Source organism: Chrysemys picta, chromosome 18 (assembly GCF_011386835.1).
Source record: "Chrysemys picta bellii isolate R12L10 chromosome 18, ASM1138683v2, whole genome shotgun sequence".
Classification (NCBI taxonomy): domain Eukaryota; kingdom Metazoa; phylum Chordata; order Testudines; family Emydidae; genus Chrysemys; species Chrysemys picta.
The window spans coordinates 20,312,407-20,332,494 of NC_088808.1; the positions used below are offsets into that span (position 1 = coordinate 20,312,407).

At 48.8% G+C, this 20,088-nt stretch overlaps 1 protein-coding gene across 10 annotated transcripts in view; it reads right to left on the reverse strand.

Annotated features, from left to right (window-relative positions):
- Positions 1-20,088, reverse strand: part of GPSM1 (G protein signaling modulator 1) — a 152,770-nt gene that overhangs the window by 102,745 nt on the left and 29,937 nt on the right. Inside the window, exon 1 of one of the 10 annotated variants that reach the window (XM_065572065.1) lies at positions 5,810-6,099. The exons of 8 other annotated variants lie outside the window; for them this stretch is intronic. The gene's annotated coding sequence lies outside the window, so the exon portion shown is untranslated. Of the gene's footprint in view, positions 1-5,809; positions 6,100-20,088 lie in introns of those variants that run through there. One more of the 10 variants, XM_008169473.4, reaches the window with a different exon arrangement.

The window sequence follows — 20,088 nt, forward strand, 5'->3', positions numbered from 1 at the left end:
TTTGCTGAGATTAGTCATTTAAAAGATTATTTACAGTGCTGCCGCAACAATGCAGAGATAAAGCAACAAGCCTCCTACAGGGGATTAACCAAGGACACACGTTTCAAAGACTTTCACAGCTGAGAAGCGTCTTTCCATTTCCTGAAAGACAGAGCCGAGGCTAGGTTCCAGGATGGTAGTTTTGACAGGTTCACTGTTCAAACACCGAACCTCTCAAACCCACGGGATTTCCAAGCAAGACAGGAAGATAAACCGTCCAGACAATCATCGCAGCACCATGGAGTCATTAAGAGCTACCAAAGGAATAGCAAGCCATTGAGTGCAGAGTGCAAGACTTTTGCACGTGTACTTTTCTACGATATTTACGGCAGAAAATAACCCCCCTGCTCTGAGTTCATGCTGAGGAAGCAAAATGGCACAATTACAGGTTTCCTTGCCAAGTCTGCTCATGCAGCACTGAATTGTCTAACACACGGCAGGGATTCACAGAGACAGAAATTTGATTTTCCTCCTTTAGAATACCAAGAGCAATTGCTAGGCATGGATGAGGTATGTGACCCCCACCACAAACTAGTCCTGGGATAGATTGCACCAGTGGTCCAAATGCCAACCTTCTCCTTTAGATTTCCAGACTGCCTGGATTCTTATAGCAACCCTCATCGACTCCATCGAGCTTTTACAAAACGCTTGCAAACATGGGCTAATTAATGCTCACAAGACAGGTAGATACTGGTAGGTAACCGCTATTATCCCCATTCTACAGAGGGGGGAAAGTGAGGCACAGCATTTAAGTGGCATGCTATAAGGCTCTTTGACTGCTTAGTGGTGATTCTTTCTTTGAACCAAACACTTAGTTCATCCAACCTGAATTAAAAATAGAAATGTGTCATGCTGTCGATTTTTCACAAGAAAACAGAACAAAAAATGAAACCAGTGGGAGGCAATAGAAGCAGTGTTGTATCGTGGCAATAGTGGGGTAGGGCAGGATTGGAAGTCAGGACTCCTGGGCTCTGCCACTGATCCACCATGTGACTTCTGGTAACGACACATGCCTCAGTTTACCTTATCTGTAATGGGGATATTACCTACCTAGCTCAGAAAGACCCTGGGGGGGGGAGGTAATTAATGTTTATAAAGCAGATCATTAGCACCAGAGGGTCATTATTTGCATGACGTTAGCATGTAGTGGCCCCAGTCATGGAGCAGGACCCAGTGTAGCTAGGTGCTGTACAAACAAAGCACTAACCCACAGTCCCTGGCCCAGTGACCTCACTGGCTAAGTCTAAGATGAGATAATAGGTAGATGGGGTAAGACAGTCGGGGAGAGCACAAAGAAACACTGGTCAGCATGATCAGCAGTGACCTCAGCACACCAGCTGCCTGACCACAGAGTTTTTCGTAGGCCCCAGGGCAGAGGAGAGTTTTAGGGAGGGATCTGAAGGAGCTCAAGGAGGTGGCTTGGCGGCTGTTTGCAGGGAGCTCCTCCACGTAGGGGTGGCAGAAGAGAAAGCACAAAGGTGTTTGCTTGTTAATTTAAGAAATGGGCTCCGAAGGCCGGCACCACTGGCAGAGTGGCGTCAGGAGCCGACGTTGCAAAAGCACATGAGAGATGACAGGGAGGGTGGAGACAGAGGAACAGTGCAGTGTATCTATGAAGACTAGCTAGTGCATAAAAAGGTGAACCCGAGCCACTCTCTCTCCAGGTGCAGACGGGGCTCTTTTCCCCTCCTTTCCTCTTGTCTTTTTCAGTGCTTCGGACAAAACTCATTTCCCCCTACGGTTAATCATGCTGTGGCACTCTCTCATCCAAATGTCATCAGCCCCAAATCCAGGAAAGACCTGGGCGTTTGCCGTTCATCGACAAGAGTCCTGCACAGCCACCAGAAAGAGGTCACCAATTTGGGCCAGAAAAGTAAAACTGGCCTCTCTTTGTTTGAGGAACTGAAACAAGCAAAACCAGCCCTTCTACGGCTTTAGCGACAATGATTCTAGCCAGCAATTGAGAAAACTGGAGAGACACCACTGAATTCTCCCAAAAATAATAAAACTGATCTCTGCAAGCCCTAATGAGCAGGTCAGTCTCTCTCATGCACCCCACCCCCCAAGAATGTCCTTGGCTGGCATATTCGATCACAGGGTTGCCGTTCTCTATTCAATTCTTTTCCAAACACTATACAAGGCGTTTATTATAACTTGCGCCTTCTTTAATGTGACAACTCCCATCTGATCTGCTTTGGCTGATTTCTATGTGGTTAGAATGGTATTTCACTGAGGCACTACTTTAAAAAAAAAAAAAATAATATAGCTGATTGCCAAAAGTGTGATTGGCTTGTCTGAGCAGCTTCCTGGGCAAATGAAGGACACGACATTCCTAAAACAATTTGGGCCGATTTCTCAGCTCTTTGGGCTGCTAATTTACCCCTAAAGCGATAGAGTTATAGCAGAACAAAAGCTTGTGAGTAGACAAGGCACAAGACAGACAGAACAGGAAAAGAGTGTTTCAGTGACCCAGGCATCGACATTTTAGAAATGTTAGTGATAATGCAGCTTATGAAACATTTCCCCCCCCCCCCCATCCTGCACCTTTAAAGTTTCTAGCTTGTCTGCAAAGGCAGCTGCCGTTTTGCAAGGCAGACTGGCTGCAAGATGTCACAGAAGACTCACACACACTGTGCTCTCACTCAGACTTTTCTTTGTTCTTTCTTGTTTTGTTGTTGTTTGCCTGTAATCTAACATCCAAGGTGCTGAGGCCAAGAATACACGACCGCTCTTTGGCCGGGAAAACACAGAACTCATTTGTCCGGAGTCAGACAAGCCAGGGGTAGAGAGGAGACGGAAAGTTTCACTGCTGCACCACTGCATAGGGATCCCTGGTTTGGGACTGTAGAACAGTGGTTCCCAAACTTGTTCCGCTGCTTGTGCAGGGAAAGCCCCTGGCGGTCCGGGCTGCTTTCTTTACCTGCCACATCCGCAGGTTCGGCCGATCGCGGCTCCCAGTGGCCGCGGTTCGCTGCTCCAGGCCAATGGGAGCTGCTGGAAGTGGCGGCCAGTATGTCCCTTGTCCTGCGCAGATAAACAAACCGTCCCGGACTGCCAGGGGCTTTCCCTGCACAAGCGGCGGAACAAGTTTGGGAACCACTGCTGTAGAAGGATGGATTGTAACACTGGTGGACAGGTGTCCCCATTGCCACAGCAAAGAGGCCACGGAAAGAACGGGCCAATCGCCTGCAAGTGTGACCTCTGAAGATAGGGTGACCCAACAGCAAGTGTGAAGAATTGTGAAGGGGGGGGGGGGGGGCGGCGAAATAGGTGCCTATATAAGAAAAAGCCCCCAAAATCGGGACTGTCCCTATAAAATCGGGACATCTGGTCACCCTAGCTGAAGATCAAGACTGAGGCATGGTAGCACGAAGAAACTTGCTCCGCTGGTGCCTTTGCTGTTGCTCCCTTGTAGAGGAAGAGAGCTCCCCACCGGCACTCAGAGCCCTACCAACCTGCTTTAAACCGGGGGGGGCCCTGCACACCTGACCTGCAGAGGCCCAGGGTAACCCTTGCTGCAGGTTGGCTGTTCAATGGCTTGTTCCAGACTATTCACTCCGTACACCCAGCCACCCGCCTGGCTGCTGCCTGTCGGAGATGGGCGACATCAGTGCCGAGCAAGCAGAACTGTGCTTCTCTCTTGTCAGCAAGCCAAGCCGGCCCTCCCCATTGTGAGCTAATCCTATTGGCCTGGTAATCTCGCTGGGCAATCTTGTCAATACAGCCCGTCCTCCCAACAGGAGGATTTGCTTCAGCTGGCTTTGCACCCTGATCAGAGCGACCCAGAGCGCTTAACCAGCCAATACCCCAGGCTGAGAACGGCTACCGCAGGCCGAGCTGCAAAACATACGTTCTCAGGCAACAGAGTTTGAGAAGCGGGGCTTCTCGGTTGCCTCACCAGCGTCATTGATTTGGGGGCTACTTTGTCACCCGCTTGTGACTGCGGGAAACACAGCGAGTTGCATTAACCCTCGTTTCTGCCCTGCAAGTAGAAATGCAACACCCCTGCTCTACAGATGGGGATCCCGGGAAACAGACAGGCCGTGAGTCAGCGTCTGAGCAGAGAATCAAACCCAAAAGCGGTGCTACTCCAACTGCTAGGGAAAGACAGTCTTGTGGTTAATCTGGGTTTGATATGGGAGTCCCTCCGTGAGCCTGGCCAAGTCCCTTAGCGCCGCATCGGGAAAACACAGATAATTCGGTGTAGGGGTGCCGTGAAAATTCATGGAGTGTGTGAGGAGCCCAGACGCTACAGTGTGCTACAAAGCGACAGCATGGCCTAGCGGAGAGAGCACAGGACTGGGACTCAGGAGACCTGCATTCTGTTCCTGGCTCTGCCACGGGCTTGTTGGGCGTCCTTGGGGAAATCACGTCACACCTCCATGCCTCAGTTTACCTAGTGGAAAATTATACTGACCTCCTTTATGAAACGCTTTGAGATCTACTGATGAGCAGTGCTATAGAAGAGCTAGAGATTATTATTATACAGTGAAGCAGGCCATAGAAATACCGACACAGAGCAAGAGGACACAACTCTGTCTTTATTGTGGGACAATTTAATGCTACACTTATTTGTTCTGCGCATACTCAAAAGGGGAAGCGGCTGCAACATTTCTGTGTTGTTCTCAACAAAACCAAAACCAATACAACCCAAGGCATAAACGGGGCATACTTTTAGCATCATTTGCTAAATTCTTTAAGCTCTAAGCAACATTTTAGCAGTTGCTACCATTTCACCAAATGGGAATTGGGTGTCTAATTCTCCATCGTACCTTGGAAAATATCCCCCAAGTTCATAAACAACAGTCTGACTGGCAGGTAACCAGGGAAAATGACAGTACGGTAGCTGGGAGAAAGAAAAACAGCAGTTACTTCTCGGGCTGGATCAAATTTCTAAAATAATACAATCAGATAGATAAACAAACAGCTAGAACTCTCTCTCTCCAGCTGACATACTCTCATGACCTCCCTTCTCTCACAGCTTGGTGGCCCCGCAGCCCCTTAATAACAAAGGGAGAAAACACCCCAGAACAGCTCGTTGAACGCTTACCTAAACTCCAGCACAAACATTTGATTGAAACTACTGTAAAATGCCCAGATTGATGTGGTTATTTTACTTGGGTAGAAAGTCCCTCTGAGTTTCAGGGCAACACCAATCCTGCTTTAAGCTGTTTTCAATGGAAATAAAAAGGAATTACACCATCTGTCTTCAACCCCAGTCTAGAGATCACGCCTGTAAAGCTGAGCACAGAAACCAGCCTTTCAAGAATAAGCTTCCTTTGTTGTATTTTGCACTGTAAGGGCCCAGTTTTGCATTTTCAGCATCCCAAACTCCCACTGGTTCCAAAGGCAGTTTGTGGTTTGCAAAAAATGTAGGATCATTAGAACTCGTCTCTACCATTATTATTATTATTATTCATAATAATTTTGAATGGTTTCTTCTATGTCTTAGTAGGCACTTTCCCAACACCTGCTCCGAAAAGCTTACAATCGAGAGACGGAGGCCAGGGAAAGGGGAATAACAATAGGCTACTTATATGCAAATCAACTGGATTCACTATAAGCAGCACTGCAGGGACGAATCTTTGAGAGATGTAAATGTGGAGGATTACATACGTTACCCTGTTACATACATTAGGGAAGTTTCACTAGCCAATGGCGCAAGTCACACTGTGCTGTAGGACCCAGCGCTGGGTTTCTAAGACATCGCAAACAAGCCAAATCCTGAGATTCTCACACAAATAAAACTTCAGATGGCTTCAGGACTGACCTTCCCCGAGGATCCCGTTTGCCCGAGTATAGAGCGCATGAAAGCTGAGTGCCCCAGTTCCTCTGATCGTATGGAGCATGAATAATCAGGGAGCAGGTCACATTCCAAACAGCAGGCTCATCAAAAAGAGATGAAACTTTTAAAATTATGTAAACAACTTATTTCAAACAAACAAACAAACCCCCAAACAATCCAAGCTTAGAAAAAACCTAACAGTACCAAAACACCCATCTACTTCTTCCAAGGGCAACATCCCTCGCTCTCATTTTATATTGGCCAGAGGTGAAATCTGTTCAGCCGCTGAGCCTAATTTGTGAACTTCATACACACAAACACAATCGCATACGCTTTCTGGGTGCTTTGCTAATGTTACCATAGTAACTACTCAGGCACAAGGGTGTCACGGCTCCCAAATGCATGCAGCCTTTAATTAAAATCTGTTTGTCCTTGAACTGGCTGCTTTGCTGAATGTCTGACTTGCCTAATTACCATCAACGCTCAGTTTGGGACTTACTAAAAAGAGAGGGCGAAAAAAAGGCTTTTTCCCTGCTGCGCACATGGCAAATGAAACCCCTTTGCTGCTGTGTGAAAGGACGAGATTTGCAGGGCTGATTATTATGGGGAATACAATGTGGCCCCCACAATCACTGGTCCTTCGACACCCCTAAGTCTCTGTATTCTGTGGGAGCATTCGCGTGCTGCTGCTCCAACTTCAAAGCCAAAAAAAAAGAAACGTTGCACACTGTGTTCTCCTGCTCCTGGAGTCCCAGGGCGTCGTGGAAATCAGATCAGGACATGCCCGGGAGTTTGGATCAGAGGAAAGGGGCCCCCAGAGAAGGAGCTATTTGCTTGGGCTGAATGGGTTGGGATTTCAGCAGAGTGGGAACAGTGCAGAGTCACAAGAAGGATGCGGGTAGGAAAGATGGCAGTATCACTGCCAAGCCTGGTGGGTTCGAAGTGTAACAAAGGACCGGGAACTAAGATTCCTTGGTTTTAGTCCTGGCTCTGCCACAGATTCACCAGGTCACCTCACATAAAGCCTGTGGACCGTGTGTCTCTCAGGTTACGCATCTGTAAACGTGGCCAAATGCTGCTTATATATCTGCCTGGATGCCGTGTGGCTTAATGAACACTTGTAAAGTGCTGTGACGTCTGGAGCGATAGACATTCAAGTGATCCCCACGGTGGCTCTCAGCTTGGAGCACGGATTTTTTTAAACATACACAGCATAGAAAAAGCCATGACGGATGGTGCGTTTGGGGTGGGGAAGATCGTGGCATGCTTATGACACTGCCCAAAGACATGGGTTCAAATCTCTGCTCCACCACAAACTTCCTGTGTGACCTTGGGCAAGCCAGGCTTGATCTACACTTAAAACTGATACCCACATCGTTATGCCCACCAGGGGGATGAAAAAACCACGTGCCCTAGTGACCCAGCTCTGCTGACAAAACCCCCAGTGTAGACGCAGCGCGGCCGACAGAAGATGCTTGTCAGCAGAGCTAACGTTTGGAGAGGTGGTGTTCCTACACCGGCGGGGAAAACTCCTGCTGCTGGCATACACGGTGTCTCCACTTGGGAGCGATGCCAGCATAGACGCTGTAGTGTAGACACAGCCTGTTACTCTGCCTCTCTGTGCCTCAGTTCCCCACCTGTCAGTGGGGATAATAGCACCGTCCTACCGCACAGGACTGTTGTGAGGATAGATCCATTAACAGCTGTGATTAGTGCTCAGGCACTGTACTCCTGGGGGCCATACAGGTACCATAGACAGCGAGGAGAAAAGAAGACCGGTGCGTCATTCTTGACAGCCACCCTCCAAGGACAAAAAGTGCAGACGAGGAAGTTAGATCCTCCCTTCCTCATACACAGAAGACAACAGGCCCCGGCCCTCTTTTTCCGCAAGCTGTGCCTCTTCTGCACAGCGCCAAAGGCCCAGCCCTGAGCCCACCAGCAGCAAGAAGCAATGGGGCAAAGAGCCGCACTGGTCAGTTTTGCAGACGGCTCTTTCTGCTCAGCTCACAGCCAGGAGCTGGGGCTTCAGAGGCGCTGTGGGCAGCTTCAGTTCCACCCAACACAGGAACCGCTTTGCAGCCTCGCTCCGTGTGCTTGGTGGATTCGGACGGTCAGTCCTTTGGTCTCTGAAAGACGCTGAGCCAGGGACGCACTGCTTGTTCCCCTCTGTGCTACCCCTGCACCAGAGAAGGGGAGAAGGATTCTACTGGCTTCATCTCTGCAGCCCCAGGAAAAAAATTTTTTTTTTTTTTTTGGTCTTAGGGCACCAGAAAAACAAAATGTCCACCCTGATCACTGAAACCCAGCAACCAAACAAAGCTCCCTTCTCCATCCACCTTCTCTCTCAGCTTTGCACCACGCAGGGTAACAGAAAGAGCCAGAGTTGGCCACATCCGGTGGCTGCAGAAGAGGGGACAGCAAGTTGTAAGCGGGCCATTCACTGTGCCTCACAGAGCAGAAGGCCCATTCTCTCTGAGCTGGGTTCTCCTCTGGCTGCGGACCGTGAATCACAGAGCTCTCAGCGCCAGTCCGGTCCATCCAGAAAAGTTGGTCTCGTGCTGCCAAAAGAGTTTCCTCTCCTGGGCCAACACAGCTTGGAGTTCCGCAGGAGACACTCCTCTTTGAGCCACCGCCCACCTCCAGCTGCCGCCAACGTGTTTTCCACATGTCTCGAGAATGTTTTAGATCAATAAAAAACGTGCAAGGGTTGGCGAAGCCCATGGAAGACCCCGTGACCACCGTTTCTATTTGCTCACCCCCCTGGGGTACACGGGGGCCCCAGCCTTTCCTTCTTCCAAGACTGTGGGGTTTTCCCCAGGAAAGGCCCAGGAAGACCGTCAGGCTTGCATAGCCTAGAGAGACAGTCACTGCTCACTACTCAGTGCAGCTAAAGAGGATTCAATCCCTGCTGAGCCAGCAAATCGCCGATGACAGCACAGTGAAAAAGCTGATGCGCGTGGGCCCAGCCATATGGTATTATTAAAACGGAAAATTCTGCACAACATGAGCTGCTATTTTTGTTTCCCAGACCAAGATGCTGTAGCTTGTTAATGCATTTCTCCCACATCCCTGCTAAGCTCCTAGCTAACGGCTCAGTATCCCCCTCATTATGGGTTTCAGCCGGGGTAGGAAACAATCAGACACTGAGGCAGCCTCTGCTTATAGGTGCCGCCCTACTTTAGGGAAGGCTGGTCAGACAGAAATGCACATGGCTCTAGAACAGTAGTATTTCCAGCTATCAAGAAGCACCAGAGAGCCACATATCAGACTTGTAAATGCAGGAAAAGGCACCTGAATCAACACCCGGACACATGAATGAATAACAAATGGATTATATTACACTGACTGTTCTCCCTACCAGCTTATCTGGCTCTCACCAATGTATCCTCTGAGTGCTTCACAAATAGCAGGGGATTTATCTTCAGTGCACTCCTGGGAGGCTGGGCAGGGCTGTTAGCCCCATTTTACAGATAGGGAACCAAGGCACGGACAGATTAAGTGATTTGCCCATGGTCACGCAGGGAGTCTGTGGCAGAGCCAGGAAATGACCCCAAGTCCCAGTCCATCAACTGAACTACAAGACTATCCTTCCTCCTCCTGGTTTGCCTTTTGTTTAAAGAACGCTCTCTTTGTGAGGAAGGAGAGGGAGAGCAGAGCAGAGGGAGGTTAGGTGTAGCCTTGAACAGCAAGATGGCCCAGTTTCGTTCATCACCATCAGCTAAAGACTAACGATGATTTATACCAAATATCATCTTTTTGCTGCCTCGTAACTTAACCAAAAGACCAAAGAGCCTAAACACTCCTTCACATAAACCATAGGAGCAAACACAATGGCTCCAAAAGAGAAAATGCTTTTACACTATACGAGAATGTACCAGAGCCGGTGTGAGAGCTAGAACGTCCTATTAGGAACAATGGCTACATCTGGATGAAGCAAGCGCAGCGTGAAGGGACGTTGGGGCCATTAGCGGTCACATTACCACAACTCCCATCAAAACAGGGCTATCGTTGGGCTTTCCCACATAGCAGATCAAAATATCTGACTAATTAAGGCCAGATTCACTTATAACATTTTCTTGTTCCTTAAAATGGCACGAGGGATGCATGGATTTGATTTAAAACAAATCCATGAATAAATGTTAGTGAATTAAATGTCAAGAGAAAATATGAAAATACTATAGCAAAGTTCTATAGATTTAAGCAACAGGACAGGACAAGGTATGGCATAGACAGGTACAGCAGAACCTCAGATTTACCAACTGACCTGTCAACCACACACCTCATTCGGAACTGGAAGTACACCATCAACAGCAAAGACCCAAAAAAATAGCAAATACAGTACAGTCCTGTGGTAAACGTCAACTACTAAACCTTGTTTAGGTTGTAAACGCCTCAGGTCGGGCTGCCTGGATGTTAGGCCCAGCATTTTGCAAATGCTTGGCAAACAACCACCACCACAGCACTTCAGGAAAGGAAAAATCTCACCGAAGTTGCAGGGGAAATTTGGATAAAAGCAGTGCCGTCTCCTGGCCCGCTTTGTAATCAGCCTTGAATACTAATAGTTTGATAACACTTTATTATTAAACCAAGTGAGTTACCAGGGGTTTCACAACTGTAAATTAATAACGCTTTGCATTTCCAAAGCAGCTTCCACCTGAGGATCCCAAAGCACTTTAAAGTCATTAGAGAACCAAGTCTAATAACATCTCGCTTTACAGATGGGGAAACTGAGGCACGGAGCTGTGCTCTGCCTTCAGTGAGTTGGTGGCAGAACCAGGCATAGAACTGCCAGCTGTCCCAGCTCTCTGACTGAAGGGTAAGTCTCAAGTCCACTCTCGGCAGACTCATTTAGGAGGGTAAGTGGGAGGACCTGTTGGATGCGCAGCTCTTTTAAAAATCTGTCCCTCATTCAAAACCTCCACCTTGCCTGTTGGGTGCTGCTTGGTCTGGCATTCCTTGTTCATAATGAATACCTAGCAGCCAAAACGCCTGTCTAGCGACCTGAAAAAACCATGTCACACACTGAGCTAGGAGTCAGTGCTCTTAAATACCAGCTCTCGCTGCAGTGAGAAAACTCACACATGGAGACACCACAGTGCTAGGGTAGCAACACATTAACCCTTTCCTTTCCACTGACCCCGGTCTGTGCATTACTCTAAGCGGATCCATTGCACAGCTTACTCCAGAGGTAGGCAACCTATGGCACGCGGGCCAAAGGCGGCACGCGAGCTGATTTTCAGTGACACTCACACTGTCCGGGTCCTGGCCACCGGTCCGGGGGGCTCTGCATTTTAATTTAATTTTAAATGAAGCTTCTTAAAACATTTTAAAAATCTTATTTACTTTACATCCAACAATAGTTTAGTTATATAGGATAGACTTATAGAAAGAGACCTTCTAAAAATATCAAAATGTATTACTGGCACGTGAAACCTTAAATTAGCGTGAATAAATGAAGACTCGGCACATCACTTCTGATAGGTTGCCGACCCCTGGCTTACTCCAAACAGAGCTACTGTGGTTATAAAGCAAGAATCAAAGACAGGCACGATTAACAGAGCACAGGAAACATATACACTGGGAATATGAGGGCTACAAACCTTTTCTGAGGAACTAGTATTTGTTCCTGTGAACGTGATTTTATGGCTTCAGCATGATAAACTCAAACACTGCATCGAAATGTATCAAATTTTATATGAAAGTAAATATTTCACAGCATCGGTTACAGGCTGGTGCGAATTCTTCCTTCTCTAAGCAACCACAGAGCAAAGTTCTAAAGTGCCTAACGTGCCCAGATATTCACTGGTTTGTCTAATTATAGATGAATTAGCCATGCAAGTGGCAGCACACCTTTAAAGAAACTAATCAGGCTGGGAATTATATGCCATCAATAATTTGCTCCCTCGCTCTGTGCCAGAGGAGCAGTAAATCCGAACTATTCGTGACAAATTACCAGGCTCAGATAAGAGACGCTCTAACTCTCGGGCTGTGTCGTGTTCAGCTACATTGGCATATGATGGATGAAGCTCACATGCCACAAAAAGGACAAATTGGCACTTAGATCTCTCATGCCAAACTATACACCAGTCACAATAAAAGGTCACCATGGAGGGAATGAGCGTGGGGTTTGTGCCCTTTGTTCTTCTGTAAAAAGGAAGCCCAGAATGTTTTTTTTTCCTCTCTCTACAGAACATTTTTTTTTCCTGTTGGCTTTTTGCATTAGAAAATCAGGTCCCGTTTACCCTGGAGAACTCTGGCAGCTGGAGGATTGCTGAGCATTCCATTCTGTCCCTTGCATGGATGCACTACGCTAGTCTTTAATTACATGATCACATTCTATTTTTTGCTGCACGCATGGTCACCGGTGTCTGAACCCTTCAGATTCACAGCACAGACCACTTCTACTTGAACTAAACGGCAGCGACTTGCAAAAGTAGGCTAGTTTCCTCTACATCAGTGGTTTTCAACCTTTTTTCCATTTGCGGACACCTAAAACATTACAAATGGAGGCACAAAGACCCCTTTGGAAATCTTAGACATAGTCTGCGGACCCCCAGGGGTCTGCGGACCACAGCTCTGCATGGACCAGCCCCTAGAGGGGAACACGACCCACACTTTAAACACTATCTCTGAGACAGGAGTGCAATGCGGATTCCTGGCTGCGGGTGAAGAATGGGTGCGATCTAGTACTTCGAACAGTCGTGACATACAAAGTGCTAAGCAGACAGACATGTGTGACAGAGTGCAGTGGGCTAGCACTTGAGCCAACTCTCCCGTCACTATGAGCACTAATTAGGTTCCCCTGGAAAAGGCCTAAACTGGACAGAGGTATACTTGATAACCAGGCCAGATTGGGGGTGGGGAGTCAGTGAGCCCATTAACAGGCAAGCTGTATACAAGGGCATGGGAAGGAGTGTTCAGTGGGGGAAAAAGAGAAGGCTAGAGAAGCCACCTTCCCCACCCCCACCCCCTTTTGGGGAAGTGATTAGAAAGCTGAGATACAGTGCAAAGGTAACTGCTGTGTATTGGTGGAGAGATTAAAACCCTGTAAATAAACGACACAGTGGTGTTGCCAAGGAAGAAGGTCCCAGAGTCCTGTGTTCACAGATGAGGCAGGGGTCGGGACACGCTGCCCTGCCACAACACAGCACCGTTACTCTAAAAAGGCCACGTGGATGAGACGTGGGTCTGTGATACTGGCGAATGGTGTTCTATCCCCCGGGGTCCGTTCTGGCCATTTCATTAAAGGTGCCTAGAAAGGGAGCTGGGCTCATTTGACAATCTAGCCTCCGATGGATACAGGCTTCTTTTGAAAATATCTCGTCTATAAGGCCCACGCATCTAGGATCCCCAAGTGCACCCACCCTGATCCATAGCTAAGAGTCCCTAGCAGCACTTCTGAACACAGCCCAGAGATACGGTGGAGGAGCTGGCTGCAGGAGGGGTAGAGTCTGTCTCCCTTCAGGCAAAGCTCGCACCTGCTATGGACAAGAAGCAAGTCCTGGAAGCGTCTCTTTAACAAATGGCGTGATGGCTCAGCCCTTTATGATCCCCTGCTGCTCTAAACCAAGGCACTGCAGCAGCTCACCCTCAGAGCAGAGAACGGACAGGACTCAGGTGTGATGAATAGAGACCACTGAGGCTGCTGGACAAACGGAGACCCTGTGGTTCTCCCGAACTCCCAGTGTAAACCTCGGTGCTCCCTAAGGCCTGGCCTGCAGCAGCCAGTCACCTTCACAGGAAGGGGAGGGGAAATCTACCATTGAATTGGAAATGAAAGGCACAAGACTAAACGGTTTTTGTTCCACCCAGTACTTCCGAGCTGCCAAATCAACCAGCGGTCTGAGGCAGACACGGCATTATATTTCCTAAAGCGGGTCAGGAGACGGAAGCGGCACCAGGGAGTGTATGTGGAAGAGATGGGGTGGGGTTTTTTTAAACTGTCACTCTTTCATTTGCAGGGGTTCCCTCTGATTGTCCTCACGCGCTGCACAAATCGGCTTCCCGCTGCCCAAAAACCATTTCCTCAAGCCACAGCTCCTGGACTAACAGTGAGGCCAGCCTCATTGCAGCCCTGTGGGCGAAACAGGAGAGAGGCTGCGCGAGGGGGAAAGTGCAAAGCTCCCAAGCCTCCCTAGTGTTTTTGCAGGCTTCATCTCTCTTCCCTTCCTCGCTGAGAGAGGGATTGCTGCTCGCCACTGCTCATTTTAGTCGATTTCTATCCCCCATTAGCTCCAGAGTACTTACAGGGCCTTCACTTCCATTGCACGTTTGCTAACAACAGCCCGGGCAGCGGTTGTATTTTGTTGCATTTACTCTGCTATTAACAGAGCTGAGTCAGAGGCCATCATTTCAGTGCACAGACAGGGCCCCCGCTGTGGCTTTGGTGCTGGAGAACTCATACCTCTCGCCTTCTGAGTTTTCTTCAGGGGCCAGGATTAAACAAACCCCACCCCGCAAAGCAAAACTCGGCCAGACCGTCCCCTGCTTAGTTTCAGCAGCTGACTCTCCAGTCAGACCCTGCCTCGGCCAGAATGTTCCCATCCTTGAGCGAGGCTTCAAGCTCACAATGAAACAGGCCACGTTTTAACGCTGAGGTTTTGCACAGCAGTTAATGAAGAATACCTGGCACTTCTAGAGCAACTTCCATCGGAGGGTCACGAAGCACTCTGCAAAGGTGATGACTGTTATCCTCATTTTACAGATGGGGAAATTGTAGATCAATCTCTGATAATTTTCATATGACTTTACATTGTGCCTCTTCATATAACCTTGTGGTGGGTCTACCCACGTGTGACCTCCGTTTTCAGTGTGACCTCTGTTTTCATGGAACTTTGTATCAAAGCCTCATTTAGAAACTTTGCATTGCCCTTGGTATAATATTATAGCCCCTCAGGATAGAATAAGATAGAAGAAAAAATTCTTTTTGCTAGCAGTAGAACAAGAGCTCTTCCCCCCCCCCCCCCCCTCCCCGCCACTCTTAATCAATTGCCCTGTTGAATGAATGAGGTGTGGATGAGCAAGGCATGGAAGGCAGCACCTCCAGACAGCCTCAACTGTTGGAGAGGGGCTGGGAGCCAGACCCAAGGACAATAAAACGTGTCAAGTGGGCTCATTAAAGACAAGCAGACATACCGACGGCCTCGGGGGTTAGAAGCGAGCACCTTCTTTTGGAAACACCCTCTTTGCAGCATTGGGACAACACTCAAAAGAAAGCAGCACAAAGGACCAATGGACACAGACACAGAGTTTGAAGCTGGTATAGATTTGCATAAGAGGAAAGCTGCTATAAAAGTGAGGTGTCTTGCAGAGGACCCCGGGTCTCGTCTTGTCAACATGGGAGCATCGATCCGGATCGGCAGAAGCCCGGCTCCACCCCCTCCCCCATCTAACTCACCTGGCCAGTGAAGTTAAGGGGAGCAACTAATTGGTAACAACAAGACGGAGTGTGTTTGTGTGTGTGTGTGAGTGTAAGTGTAATATATTATATGCATATAATACAGTGTTAATGAATACATGTATTACTAATAAATGTGGCGTTCTGCCTTATTCCCCCTGAAAAGATCCTGTGCAGTACTTTAAGTACAACAAAATAACCAATAACTGCACGGGAAATCTTATGTTTCAGACGAGTGAGAATCAGCTCTTCTGAAAAGCACGTGTAATGACCCCTTGTGGGAGCTGGCAGCAGGGTGGGAATCCAGAACCTTCAGCACCACACCACAGACCTCCACCACTCAATCTAAAGCGGGGTGGGCAAACTTTTTGGCCCGAGGGCCACATTGGGGTTGCAAAACTGTATGGAGGGCCGGGTAGGGAAGGCGGTGCCTCCCCAAACAGCCTGGCCCCCGCCCCCTGACTGCCCCCCTCAACCCATCCAACCTCCCCTGCTCCTTGTCACCTGACCGCCCCCTCCTGGGACCCCTCGCCCCTTATCCAACCCCTCAGAACCCCACCCCCTATCCAGCCCCCTGACTGCCCCAACCCCTATCCACACTCCCGCCCCTTGACAACCCCCCCAGGACTCCCACGCTTATCCAACCCCCCTGCTCCCTGTCCCCTGACTGCCCCCCGGGACCATCTGCCCCTTAATCCAATCCCCCTGCTCCCCGCCCCCTTACCATGCCGCTCAGAGCAGCATGTCTGGCAGCCGCGCCGCCTGGCCGGAGCCAGACACGCTGCTGTGCTGCCCTGCAGAAGTGCGCAACCCCGCTGCCCAGAGCGCTGGCCGCACAGTGGCGTAGCTACAGGGGAGGAGGAACAGCTGCGGGGGGGGGGGCTAGCCCCCCCGGCCGGGAGCTCAAGGGCCGGGCAGGACGGTCCCACAGGCCAGATGTGGCCCGCGGGCCGTAGTTTGCCGACCTCTGATCTAAAGGGTAACACCCTCAGCGATCAGTAGTAGACTATTATCCTCAAGTGGTAGTCGGGGCCAGTGGTACACACTGGCCAGTATGCTACATGTTTTGTGTCTATTGAGGCAAGTCAGATTGCTGAGTTTAACATGGATTTCCTTTTTCTACAGTTAAAACCCCACTCTCACACTCATATCCACTGACTAAGGTCCAGGGTAGCATCACTTCAACACCCGATACGTACCTTGTTAGGGTAACTATACCTGTATTTATGGTGGGACAGATTCATTGACCTGATGGGTCATTCCTTTCTCTAACTCCTCTCATGCAGCAGGTAGAGAGAGTGTTGCACTGTTCTGTCTCCTTGGTATGGATATTTTTCCAAACAAGGGTACTTTAAATTACTTCAGCGAGCACGTCCGAATGGGAGGGAAGGCTCGCATAGGTTCCTAGGATGTTCTGCTTTCGTCTCCAATGTCAGCACACTCAGAGGAATGCGCTCCATTGCACTGCGCTGGAAACAAGCCTTTGGGACGGGTTTGCCAGAGGTGAAGTTGCATTTCCTTTAGCGGTTTCTCATACGGATTCTTTCCAGCATCCAGAGGGCAAGAGAGGATAGGCGAGCGCGAACGGCTTTGCATTGTAATGTTCCCTTGGTCGTGACATCCGTGCATCCTCAGTCTTAAATATTTGTTTTTGGTTTAAGCCAATATGTCATTTCGCAATCAAATAAATCGAATGAAATGTACCATGCACAGCGTAAGTAAACGGATGGATTTTATTGGTAGGCAATTTGCTGGCTGCTCAATCGACATAAGATGAAGATGGTGGATTTAGTTATCATTTATTTTAGTCACATAAACCCAGCAGTGAACAGGGACATGCTCATGGCTAAGTTATTACTGAAAACGTTTAGACTTTTTTTTAAAAAATTAGGGAGCCCTAGCGAACATTAAATGGGAGATGGCGAAGCTCAGCCATCTGTTCTTCAACAGAATTTATTTATTAAAGCCCCAATCCTCCTATAGGACCCACATAGATTCATAGATTCTAGGACTGGAAGGGACCTCGAGAGGTCATCGAGCCCAGTCCCCTGCCCGCATGGCAGGACCAAATACTGTCTAGACCATCCCTGATAGACATTTATCTAACCTGCTCTTAAATATCTCCAGAGATGGAGATTCCACAACCTCCCTAGGCAATTTATTCCAGTGTTTAACCATCGGCAGATCTTTCAGCCACACAGAGCACCACTACCTTCAGGGGAGGCAAGAGGCTACCTGCAAGATTGGACTTACATTTTTGGCATGAAATCCTAGCTCCATTAAGGTCAATGGCAAAACTCCCATTGACTTACCTGGGGCTGGTATGTTGCATGCTGTCTTTGAGCGCAGCTGCTGAAAAATTCAGCAGTGCTAATCTGGGTAATAGGACAACCATGCTTTGGGAAATCTTCCTACTGGGATTTTAATGGTGCATCTCAAACGGCAAATTTTAAGCATGGCAAGAGCACAGTTCCTGTCCCCCTAGCACACACCAGGCTGTATTTATTTGTTTTTCAGTTTAATACTAGGCTTGTCTTCTAGGAGAATTTAAATCAAGACTGGATGTCTTTGGGCTTGGTTTAGGAGTCCCCAGGTGAGCTTCTGGGGCCTCTCTTATGCATGAGGTCAGACTTGGATGATCATAATGGTCCATTCTGGCCTTGAAATCTCTGAGTTACAGCAGGGATTTTCAAAAGCACTCAGTGTGAGGCCAGTGGGAGAACTCCCGTTGGGTTCAAAGAGCGGAGTTAGGCTGAGCAGTTTTGAAAATTCCACCAAACTTCCTTTAGCTTAGAATAAATAGATTTGGCCAGATTATTAAAAATCTCTATTCCCTAATGGCCCAAATGAACCAGCATGGCATAAAAAGAAGCCCACGGGTATTTAACAAGAGTGAAACCATTTTAATGTACTGCCCTGGATGTCCCAACCCTCAGTTTACCTGGGAGACTAGATTTCTTTTTTCTGTCTCTGGTTTCATTTCTGGAGAGCTGAAATAATTGCCATGTTGAGAGTCAGTGAGCACATTAAGGCATTTTCTTTGCTCTTTTGTGTGTCCTTAACAGATGCCCCACAGCTTGAAGCCGGGTACTCCGGGATGCTGCTACCCCTGGGGAGCCCACTCATCAAAGATGCAGGCTTTAAGCAAGATGTGCAGGTCTGTATTTGGATTCTGAGACCAGCCCATAAAAGGGAAGCACAATTTTTATACAAAAGGATCAATATTCACTCTGCAGAGGGCTCTCACCTCAGTCCCACTTAAAGGCTCTATGGGAAAGTTCCAACCACGTCAATGGGATCAGGGTGCTGAGAAAAGTGTATAAAGTCTAGTCTACATGGAGTTATTCTGGAATAGGTCTTCTTGATTAACCGTTCCTGATTAACTCTACATATGGATGTTCTTACTCCAGAATAACAGTGCCCACAACTGGAGTCAATCAAGAATAGCTATTGTACTTTACATTCACAATCTGCCTACACATGAAATTTGGTAAGTAAGCCCCTGAATATGAGATTTAATCTTTTTAGTACAGATCTGGGTTCAGAGTCCAATTCTGCAGCCCGGGCCCATGTCTGGCCCGCACACTTATTATTTGGAAAGTGTCTTCCTCATCTGGTTACGTTTCCATCCCAGAAGGTTTTCTTTCTTCCTGAGAGCAGGGCCCACTTCATGTTTATGGCCACATCAATGTGTGGATTGCGGTGGCTTGGCTGGATTCTCAAAACTTTGAGCCTTCATTTAAAAACACTGGTGTTTGCCGCTCCACTATGTATGCAGTGGCCCCTTCACTAGAGAAACAGAATCCCCCTGAAACTGGAGAAGTTCTCAGCCAGTGAGAATGGAATAATATTTCACACTTACCCATCACATCTGCCTACTGCAAATTCTTGCTCCTTCCTCTATACCAGGGGTGGGCAAACTTTTTGGCCGGAGGGCCACATCGGGGTTGCAAAACTGTATGGAGGGCCAGGTTGGGAAGGCTGTGCCTCATCCGACCCCCTCCCACTTCCCGCCCCCTTCAGAATCCCCAGCCCATCCAACCCCCCTCCCCTCCGCTTCTTGTCCCCTGACCGCCCGCTCCTGAGACCCCCCGACCCTAACTGTCCCCCCAGGACCCCACTCCCTATCCAACCCCCCCTGCTCCCTGGACTGCCCCAACCCCTATCCACATCCCTGCCCCCTGACAGGCCCCCTGGAACCCCACGCCTATCCAACCCCCCCCCCCATTCCCCATCCCTTGACTGCTGCCCCAGAACCTCCACCCCATCCAACCCCCACTTCTCCCTGTCCCCTGACTGCCCCCCGGGACTCCTTGCCTCTTATCCAACCCTCCGGCCCCCTTACCATGCCGCTCTGGCAGCTACGCCACCCGGCCACAGCCAGACACGCTGCCGTGCTGCCCTGCAGGAGCGCGCAACCCCGCCACCCAGAGCGCTGCCCACACAGCGGTGTGGCTGCGGGGGAGGGACTGGAGGCTAGCCTCCCCGGCCAGGAGCTCAGGGGCTAGGCAGGACGGTCCCACAGGCTGGATGTGGCCCGTGGGCCGTAGTTTGCCCACCACTGGTCTATACCATCTGGTGTGGTCATTCTCAAAGACAGTACAAGACTAGATGGGCCTTGGGTCTGATCCAGTCTAGCAAGTCTTATGTTCTTAAATACTGGAGGCAGGGAAACATCTTACTAGAGCCAGTGAGAAATTTTTAGACAAAATGTTTTTTCCATTGAAAAATGCCAATTTGTCAAAAGCAAAATGGTTTGCAAAACAGGATCAGTTCCAGTGACCAAAAAAAAAAAAAAAAAAGAGAAAGAGAAAGAAAAAAGTTTAAAAACGAATGCATTTTCCAAATGAAACCCCCCAGCTTTCTG